Genomic DNA, 10,653 nt, shown 5'->3' on the forward strand with positions numbered 1-10,653 from the left:
AATTCATCCATTGTGAAATTTCCAGATCTAAAGTGCCTACAGTTATTTGTGCTGCTGACTTGGACCATAGAAAGAGAGTCAGCTCTAGCCAGGGCCATTCCCCAAGCCACCCACCCAGCCAGACCTGTTGACCTTGCCAGCATCATTTCCTGAAAGATATCGCTCCTCATGTATGCCCACTGTCATCCCCTTGGAAGATCAGGACCCCGACCAGGAATCTGTTAATAGAGGATAAGAACACCAGGCAGACTTTTGTATTTTACTTGGAACCGTGGTAACCACAAAGCGGTGCTGGGTATTTCATGAATCAGATTGCTGTCAGATCCATGTATTCTTTTATTTGGATCCACTTCAGTGACTGTTCTTCAGTAAAAATTGTTTGATGTTCAAAAACCTTGAAGTCATTTAAACTACTTTCTTCCCCCTTTTCCAATAGAAGTTCACATTTTGTCCACCACAAAGAGAAGCAAATGCCAAGAGGTCTGAGCTCATTTTGCAAGAACAAACCCACAAACTCTGATTGGCTTCTAAGCTTGGCTAGACACAATCCCCAGAGTTCCAGACCTTACATCAAATGAGACAATATCATGTCACAATGAAAACTGTGAAGTCAGTAGATTGCCTGAACTCAAATACCTTGACACAAACTTTGAACAAAGTGATTTATTCTCATCACCTTTGGATTACTTCAATGTGACAATTAGAGTATAAATTTCTCAGAGATAGTGTGCATAGGTCACGTGTTTAGGAACCTGACATAGAGAAAACAGTTTATGAGAATATCAGAGTAATTTCTTTTCTTGTGAAGTTTCCTTGCATGCCATCTTGTATTAATGAAGAAAACTAATCTTTATTGATATAGAAGCCTTAGCAAAGCAGTATGCGAGGTTATAGTCTTTTAAGAAAAGATGGCTCAGTATTTAAGATCACTGCCTGCTCTTGAAGAGGACTTGGGTTCAGTTCACATAATGTGGCGGCCAACAACTAACACTCTAATCTGAAAGGACCCCATACCCACTTATGACCTCTGAGGTTGCTGTACATGTATGGGGCACAGACATACATACAGGAAAAAGACTCATACACCTAAAATAAAATCTCAGAAAAATCACATGTCTTTCTGTCCATTAAGATAGTTTCATGAGTGCATACAACTATCAAAATACATTAAAACATCATCAGTGAATATACTGTAGAGAAATTTATGTGCAATATTTAACAATGTACTCTCTTTTCTTTCCTCCATTCATGTTTTAGAGCAAATTAAAGTCCCTGTCCCTATCTTATATGAACACAAATTAGTATTTTTATTGAGCACATATTATGTGCAGTCGATGGTATTTTAGTTTAGTTTAGAACTTATGGATAACTCCTTGTGAGGGAGTGAAGGAGAACGTGCTCAGAGCATAACTGGCTAGTGAGAAGGCAAGTAGTTGGAATAATGAATAGACACAAAGGTACTAGAAAGGAACGATTAGAACGGTATTGAAATTTTCTGTTAAAGGGGAGAGGAATGAAACTTAGCACCTAAATGCTACCAAGTTTAATCAGAGCCACTAGGATGTTGGTGGTAAATAAGCTGTGTCCTTATGGAGGTTTCTGTGAACCGAAAGTAGAAATGATGTCACTGGGACTCTGTGTTAGAGGGAAAGCCAGCGAGATAGGACTGGATAGCGTCTATTTCAGAGGACTAGGAATGAATCAATTAGTGACTGGATGTTTGAACACGTGAGATGTTATAACCAAATCAAAACCATCTATAAAACATAACTGAATGTGTGTACATGTTCTGAATGAAATGTATGGAATTAGTAGAATGTTCATAGAGAGACACTATTGCATGAAAACTGAAGTAGAATAGTACAGGGAACTACGGCATACTATATGGAGAAGTCAGTATGTTAGATACTTTGCAATACGATGAAATAGGTTAAATAGGTTGTTCTTTACAATATCAGTTTTTGAGAAGACAAGTACAGTAGTGAATTAACCAAAAACTCCTTGTTGCCTATCGTTTGCAGCCTAGGGGATCTTAGGAGACTTCAGACAGCACAGAAGAGTGGAAGCCACAGAGATTGCAGAACACCAGTTTCCAGCAATGAGTCAAAGGACAATCACTAGGCTCAAAGGTCTAAAGACCACAAACCTCACTGTGGTAAATCTTTCACCTGAGGAATAGTTGTGATCCAGCTATTCGAAGTTTCCTTCTTCAATCAACTCATAGCAGCTTTACAGCCACATGCTAAAAGGCCCTTGGTAGAAAACAGTAGTTGAAGTTCCAGTCCACAGGCCCTGGGCATGCCACCATTTTTGATGATTAACCTGTGGCTTGGACTGTCATAGGTTCGCTTCTTCCAGAAAGAGATTATAAAATGGGGGTTCCTGTGCAGAGTCTTTTCCTGAAAGCCTTTCCTCCACACTAGTGGAAAGGACAGAAAGAATAATTGGGAATGAAAATAAACTGACTTCTACACAGACTTCTCACCATATTTCTTGCTATGCTCTAGAGCTAGGATGACATCACACAACTGGGTCAAGGTGAACATGCTGAATGCTCCTTTAATGGTAGGGATGGGATGGACCACATCATGAAAGTTCTTTTCAAAACAGATGCGGTCTTATGAAATGATGGTCACACAAATGAAAGAATGGGCAAAGGGTGTGAAGTGAGTAGGAGAAGGTGAGAGGTACATAGATTGATATACTTCACTTATGTGCTATGAAATGATGACTGTTAGGTTTTAGTCCCAGCTTAATGGTATTTCTGAAACATCAAGGGAGCACACCTTTGGGCATGTTTGGAGGTGTATTTGGGGAACAGACTTACTAAGGATTCACAGCTTGCTGCAAATGGGATTCACTTCCAAATGGGTGAAACATACACAAAACGGTCAAAAGAAGCATGCCTGCCCATCGCTTTCTCTGCTGTACTCTGAGCCCGTGTACCAGCCACTGCTTCTTCCATTCTGTGTGGTCAGCTGACTACAGATTTCTGGGCCTTCCTGTATGGACTGAGTAGCAGTGACTTTGTAAGGATCGCCTAGACGTTCATCACTGGATAGCAACTGCATAGACATCTGGTCCTGTGGATTCATGGGTTCGTAGCCTCCCAGCATGCAAATTGCTACTGTTGGACCACCATTCCTTATTGTGAAATATGATCTAATTCATTTCTTCTTAATATATGTATTTACTATTCATACTCATATGTTTTACTGACTCATTCTTCTTAAAGACTCTAATGCAGAATCTTACTTAGTGTGGCGCACAAATGGTAGTGTTGACCATGTGAAAACTTCAGTGAAAGCTTTATTTCCAAAAACTCAATGCAAATACTATTGATAACTCTTTGGGAGGCAGAAGTTGGGTAGTCTGGGACTAGAAAGAAATCAGGTCTTTGAGCATGGTGAGAAAGTTTTTTTGTCTTTTGTTTTTGTTTTTTTCTTTTATCACTGAACATGATGTCTAGCACTATTAATATTTTTTTCTTTTTAAAATCAATTCTGAAAAATTTGAACCCAACATAGATGCAGCCATTGCATGTGCTTTTATTTAAGGAATGTAGGATAACCCGCTGTCCCCTTTATCCAACTTTCTACAGTTTGTTCACTCACACCTTATTGGTTGACTGTTGAAGTTTCCTTGGTTTTACAGGGAGAGTTCGAAGTAGTAGGAACTTAAATTTCCCACAAAGGACCCAATGGAAAGAATACATACGTCATGAAAATAGAATAAAAAGAATGCAAGCATCCCTAGGGAGGGAAGGAAAGCAGGGATCAAGGCTTCAGAACAGATCCTTGAGGAAGGATCAAAAGAAGCAAAGGAAAAGCTTTACTGATTTGAGATTTTTTTTCTTTTTAACCCCAGGACTTTGTTCATTGCAAGGAAAACTGACCAGTGGTTGAGCCTCAAACAATTATCTTAAATCTTCCTGTGTTCCCTCATCTATTCTTTCCTATTTCCAGAGTTTTATCACTGGATTCCAACTGTAGAGATATCCAGTTCTGTGGACTCGTGGGTTCTTAGCCTCCCAGCTTGCAAACTGCTATTGTTGGACCATGATCTACTCTTGTGGATGTGGAGTCCTGGCCTGGAGTGGAGAGGACATTCCCAGATTTCCTCAAGTGTGAGGTAAGGAATCGGATGATTGCCAGCTGCTTCGGTTTCCTTTCCAGTGTGAAGATGCTGTTCCATGTCCTCTGTGAAGGTGGCTCTGTCCTTGATCATCAACACATGCTGGACTACCTGAGTAAAAGTTTGATTCTGTGCTATTTGAAGCTGCCTCAGAAGTCTTCCATCAATCTCCAGTTGTGGAAACTGATGCTCAAGAATTGCTACCATTGAAAATAAAATGTGATCAGTGCTGTGGTTGTTGAAATGCCACTCAATTCAGAGAGGAGTTACTTTATTTTTAATATTTTTGTTGTTTTTGAACATCGTTTTGGTATTTACATGGATTAACAGAACAAAACAGATATAAGGGAGAAGTTTTCATAAAAGCTAAACCAACACAGACAGCAAAAATTTAAGGAAATAGATTGAACCAATATAATAAGCATACTGTCCAATGTTTACTGAAGAGATAATGCTTTGTGAGGTCCAGGGGAGTATCAAGGAATGTGATCAACTATGTTCTCCTTAAAGTGATATAGCAGTTATACATCTGAATCAACCCAAAAACGATTTTTTATTGTGTAGAGTTATTCAAATACAAATTTTATTGTGTAGAGCTATTCCATAGTCAAGCAAATCAAGATAGAGCCTATGTAGCTGATAAGTACTAAAAGCCAAAATCTATTTTGTTTTGCAGTGCTAGATATCAAACACAGGGCCTTGCTAATGCCAGGAAATTGTTTCTCTACTTAGATACAATTACAATATTAAAATACAAATGTTTAGGTTTATTGTAGTAAGTAGTAACAGCTCCATAAAACACTGCTTCTCAGGAAGGACTCGAAGTGGAAGGCAGGCACCCTATGCATTATCTTAGTGGTGTGGATTCTGCGGCTTCCAAATATCCTCTCCATTACACACGCATAGGAGGCTTTCCTTTAGGGAAGACTGCGAATGAGGCCTGAAATTTGTCCTCTTTCTACTGCTTCCCATCACCAAAGAAGAACATGAGTGACTGCACAGACATACTGGGCTGTAGAGTAGCCAGAGAATGAGAGACTTCAGGACAAAGCTTCCTGTGCGCTTGTCTTTCTAGAGAAAACAAGGCATTCCCCCCTACCCTTTGTTCAGGTTTCCAGTAGAATCTTGAGCATAGCTCAAAAATTAAAGAAGACTCACCACCACCAGTAGGGACCCTGTTCTCTAAGAGAAAGTTACACACATGTGTGTGAGTTCTATGTGGAAACAGTGTTATTTGAAAAATCACGAAAAAGCACATTGCAAGAGATCTACCTCAGCTGGTCCTCTGTCTACCTATGCATCATCTTCTAGACTGTAGAACTCTTTGTGGGAGAACTGTAAATGATAGAAAGTCTATGTTGGAATCAGACACAAAGGCAGCCAACCCCTTCCATAGCTCTGTTTCTCTTTTCCTCTTCCTAAATTAGTCTGTTGAAAGCTGGCATAGGACAGTTGAAGCTCCCTCTTGGTTTAAGATGATTTCCCTCTAGTTGGCTATGTTAATACAATTGTAGTTTCAAAGTATATATCAAAATATATTTCATCTATACTTTATCTGACATTTTCAATTTCCTTAGTTAACTCATATAATCCAGCAAGTAATACATACTAAAGAAGAAGCAAACACTGATGAATTGTTCTGACCACAAATAAGGTAGATCTGCAGGATGCTCTTTCATGCCATATGTGAGATTAGATATTATTAGGAAAATGGTCCATAATTCTTTTTTTGTTTTTCTATGTGAGGTGGCAAGATTGGGATGGGATATGGGCAGAGGGGCAAACTAAATCTTGAATCACTAGCAAGCAATTTATTAGGGAAGCACTATCAGAAAACAACAATTTGAGTTCAAAGAAGGAAGAGGAGGCAATAGAAGCCGCCCTAATTACTGTTGTGGCTATTCTGACTCAGTGCCTCAAGGACCTTCTGGAAAAGATTGAGATTGGAGGCTGGGAACCTTTTTATATGGTTTTAGTGTGTGTAGTGTGTGTTGATTGAAGGTTGTGCCTAGGAACTTTGATGCAACTGTATTTCTAGGCTAAGCATGTATTCTGTGTACCCTTCTTCCAAAGTCCCGAGAGAAGCTCCCAGGCAAGGTTCAGAGGGGCTCAGGTGAAAAAGATGTTCACTTATTCTGAATTTTCCTGTATGATAAGTGAAAGGGAAAACTAAGCTGTTTTGCACCAGGGTGTCCAAAGCTCCCTCTGTGGAGGAATTTGCACTGAGTGTAAAAGTGCTTATCATCAGCATCATTCTGTAAATTCCATGCACGTATATAAATGATGGGCAATGTCCTTGTTTACTTTCTATCAGTGTGATAAAACACTCTGGCCAAAAGCAACTTAGAAAAGAACAAGATTAATTTGGTTTGTACTGCCAGGTCCCATTATTGAAAAAAGTCAGAGCAGGAACCCAAGAAGAAATTAAAAACAGAACCATGGATGAACGTGTCTTGCTGGTTGACTTATAGACCCACTTATACCTTTTTAATGTAGCCCAAGACCAACTGCCTAGGGAATAGTGCTACCACAAGTGGACCCTTTCTACATCAACTAACAAGCAAGACAATCCGCTACAGATATGCTCATAGGTCAATCTAACTGGGAAATCCCTCATTTGAGATTCCCTCATTAGATGACTCCAGCCTGTGTCATGCTGGCAGTTTAAGGTATCTAGAACAAGCGGTATATATCTTTGGATAGAAATCTTAATTGTACTGTAATTATAAATATGCTTTCTGAAAGCACAACTGGATTTATATAGTTACTGTTACTTGCTGGGTGAACTTGGTTATTTAGTTTCTTATTAGTATAATAACATGTGTCAAATGTAATTAAGTCAAGTTTAGAGGAGTTTGTTAAAGAATTTAATCAGCGAAGCCCAATGCATGCACTGAAGAACTCCTTATTTCTGGTCATAAAATAAATCTGTATTGCCCTTTAAATTTCATAAGCATGAAGGCAAACTTAAAAATACTTCCTAACTAAAGTCTTCCACTGAAAATTTCCCTTTTCATTCCAAAATTAAACCTACTTCTTCAGATGCAGGGCTTCTTCACATTTCTTAACATGTAATCGACTCAAGTTGTGAGTTCAACTTTTAACAGACAAGTTTATATCAGGGTATATTGAGAAGAGGTTTTGAAAATCAGTAAGTGCATGCTGCTGTTAATGATCTAGGTGCTCCCAGAAGCCCCATTCTGCACCAATCTGCTTTGACAAATTTCATAATGCAGGGAGGGAAACATGCTAACAGTACAGTGACCATTGATTGTATAGGTGTACAATGCACAAAAAGTAAATTGTTTGGTATGTGTCCTTCATATTTGGAGTAGATATCATTCAGTAGTCAGATTAAAAGACAGACTCAATGAGTTAAAATAACATGCTTAAGATAACTTGAGTAAACTGGGAATTTGTGAGGTGAAGAGGCTGACACCAATGGTTGTCTTTGAACCGTTGTTTTCCTATATTGCCATCAGTTTGGATAGTGTCTGCTCACATGGGTACAGAGCTGGAATTTGGGTTGACTCCTTACTGTACTGTTTGTGTATTGGGTAATCACTCAATCTCTTTCCCTCTCTTAGTTTTTTACTGAGTAGATTTTCTATAAAAGTAATCATCACTATCGTATTATGTTGTTTTGAGAATTCTATTAAATTATCTTAGTGATTTATAGCTCAGCATTATTTAGATGTAATCATTTAAAGAATAAAACTTTTAAAATAGAAATCTGGGAGTGTAGATGAGTAAAAGTACTAAAAATGGCAGTTTAATTTTTATTTTTTTTAAATCAATTAATACTTATATATCTTAATTTGAAAAGTGAGACTGTTTCCTTTTCTTCATAGTGTTATATTTTGTGACCATATATTAAATCTGTATTATGTATTATACATGTTTTATGTGTAAGAAATAAAAAGATCAAAGTAACATTGTGTCTATATCCACATTGCTTAAAGTCTTAGAAGGATGATCTCTGACTCAGAAATAGCAACAGAAAAATCATGACGATACAGTCTTCAATTAGACTCTCTCTAACAAGAATAACCTGTTCTCCTCTTTCACAGAAGAAAAAATGATAACTCATACTTTTATTCACCATCTACCCAATATTTAGAGAAAGTGCAGTATTGTGGTAAAAAATAAAATATGGTTTCTTTTATCCCATGCTAGTGCTGGCACCATAGGTCCACATGGCATCTGGGGGATGTTTTCATCTCAGCAAAGCATCTCACCTACTAAGCTCCATCCCATCTCACACTGCCAATGGCTACTCTCTGAGCAAGCAGCAATCTCTCTACCCATCTAGTTCTCAGGGCAGGTCGCTGCCCTGCCAGTTTCACACGCATCCCAATTCCATGGTGAGCTTGGTGCATCCTGCCACCACACATTCTCTTGAACTCAATTAAGTCTCCACATGAAAGGACACACCATACAATATCCTCTGATCCAATTGATAAGATATAATTTGCCCATCTAGACAGCATAAAATCCTGTACACACTCACATCTTTGAAGTAGCCATAACAACCTGTATCTATGCACAGAGAAGAATCTTAACATCTGCCACCGTGTTCTCCCAGCTCCTCTCGCTCAGAATCCTTCTCTTCTTTCTAAAACTTTTCTCCTGCCCATCTTTTCTTCTTGTCCAATGTCAGGCATCGTTCTAACTTGTACCTGCTTTCCTGCATAAAGATATCAACCTACAGTTCAGGGTAAGTGTTTTAAGTTAATTTTGACTTTATGTCCAGACTGTCATAGGATGTGTGCTCATTTACAGAAAACCTCTAATTTATAGGAGGCTTAGCTCTTCAAGAATATTCTTATATGCCGGGGAGGTCCTACAACAAACAGTTATATGACCAAAAGTATCCCTGTACCCACATTTTTTAAAACTCCACATTTATAACTTTATACTTATCTGAATGTCTTGGAATCTATCAATGAGTTCTTTACACATAATTTGGCCATAATAGCTTGCAATTTGCCAGTGACAAAAAAAAACAACCTTTCATATGTACCTAGTTCATCTGCAAAAAGAGGAAGACAAAAACTCTCAAGTGAATGTTAATATTCCATATTAAAACAAATTTCAGAGATTTAACTTTTGCTTGCTCTTTCTTCCTTTCTTCCTCTCTCTCTCTCTCTCTCTCTCTCTCTCTCTCTCTCTCTCTCTCTATTTATTCTCATATATCCTGACTGATTTTCCCTCCCACCAATTTTAATTTTCTTTGGCTCATTTTATTAGGTCTGTTGCTTTTATTTTAAGTATTGTGTTAAGCTTTGCACAGTGGCAGTATCCTAGCCAATGATGTTTATCTGAGGCGTGATTATTGCTGATTGAAAACTTAAGTATTGTGTGTGTGTCTAAACATCAGGTAGGTAGAAAAGTACTAGAATAAGGATGGCAACCTTTGCCTGTTAAAGAAACAAATTGTGAATGATCAATGTGAACCACTTACCCCTTTCCTCTTGTCTCCAGCTTTTCCTGCTATAAGAACTTTTCCAAAACTATGCATGTCTGTGTTACAGTTCAATCTATTCCTGCCATCACCTTGTCACATATGGGAAAGAAGTTCGTGTTCTCCCCAACTCTTCTCTGTGTATTATGTGTATATAATGATTGATGGGGAATCATTTTCTTTAGTTGCTTTACTACTGCTAAAGAGCTCATGTTCCTGTAAATAAATCCCCACTTATGTTCCAGTGAACAGCCCTAGATAATTCACCAGATCATCGTGGGACAAAAGGCATAATAGTAGAAAGGCTGTGAAGAGGAAGAGATCTGCAGGAGCAGGAAAGAAACAAGAGAGTAATCAATGAGAGTGAGTGTGACTCAAAAACATTACACATGCATACGAAAATGTCAGAAAACCCACTATTATATACACAATGGATATATACTAATGCAAGCATTACAAATTCTATTTATGATTTAAGACCCAACTTTTATAGACTATCCCAAGAATAAGTGTTGTATTTCCTTGAATGAGTTTTAAAGTTTTCACAGCTTTGTCTTTTGTCATTTTTTGAAAACTATATGTAGTTACACTTATAAATTTACATGTATTATTAAAACTATATAGATAGTATCTTCAGTTAAATATTTTAAAGGCGAGGTATTCTAGTATACATATTTCTTTTTTTATATCATCAGTCTACACTTAGTTTTGTATTGCTCAGATGCTATTTGCAGGTTTTTCTTTCTCACGGTCTCATTGAATACCACAATAAGAATGAAGGTATGTAAACCTTTACCATTCCTTAATATATAAGAATCTGTGTGTATGTAACATGATGAAGTTATTTGTTGTCCTTTACTTTTATTGGATTTATAATCTAAAGATATTTTAAAGGTAGTTTTACTATCTTTTAAAATAAAACCATTAGTTTTATTGTCAGAGAATTGGTTTTAAGACTTCTGTGGACACCAAAATTGGTGGATATTACAGGTCTTAAACTAAAGTGTTTGTGTATCAACTAAACACATCCTCCAAAATGCCTCAAATCATTTCAA

The 10,653-nt window shown here is 37.7% G+C and overlaps 1 non-coding gene across 1 annotated transcript; it reads left to right on the top strand.

Moving 5' to 3' along the window:
- Positions 1-9,415: 9,415 nt before the first annotated feature.
- Positions 9,416-9,551, top strand: LOC120094042 (U4 spliceosomal RNA). The gene has a single exon (XR_005487720.1). It is a non-coding gene; the product is annotated as a U4 spliceosomal RNA (small nuclear RNA).
- The last annotated feature ends 1,102 nt before the right edge of the window (positions 9,552-10,653 follow it).

This window comes from Rattus norvegicus, chromosome 7 (genome assembly GCF_036323735.1).
Source record: "Rattus norvegicus strain BN/NHsdMcwi chromosome 7, GRCr8, whole genome shotgun sequence".
Classification (NCBI taxonomy): domain Eukaryota; kingdom Metazoa; phylum Chordata; class Mammalia; order Rodentia; family Muridae; genus Rattus; species Rattus norvegicus.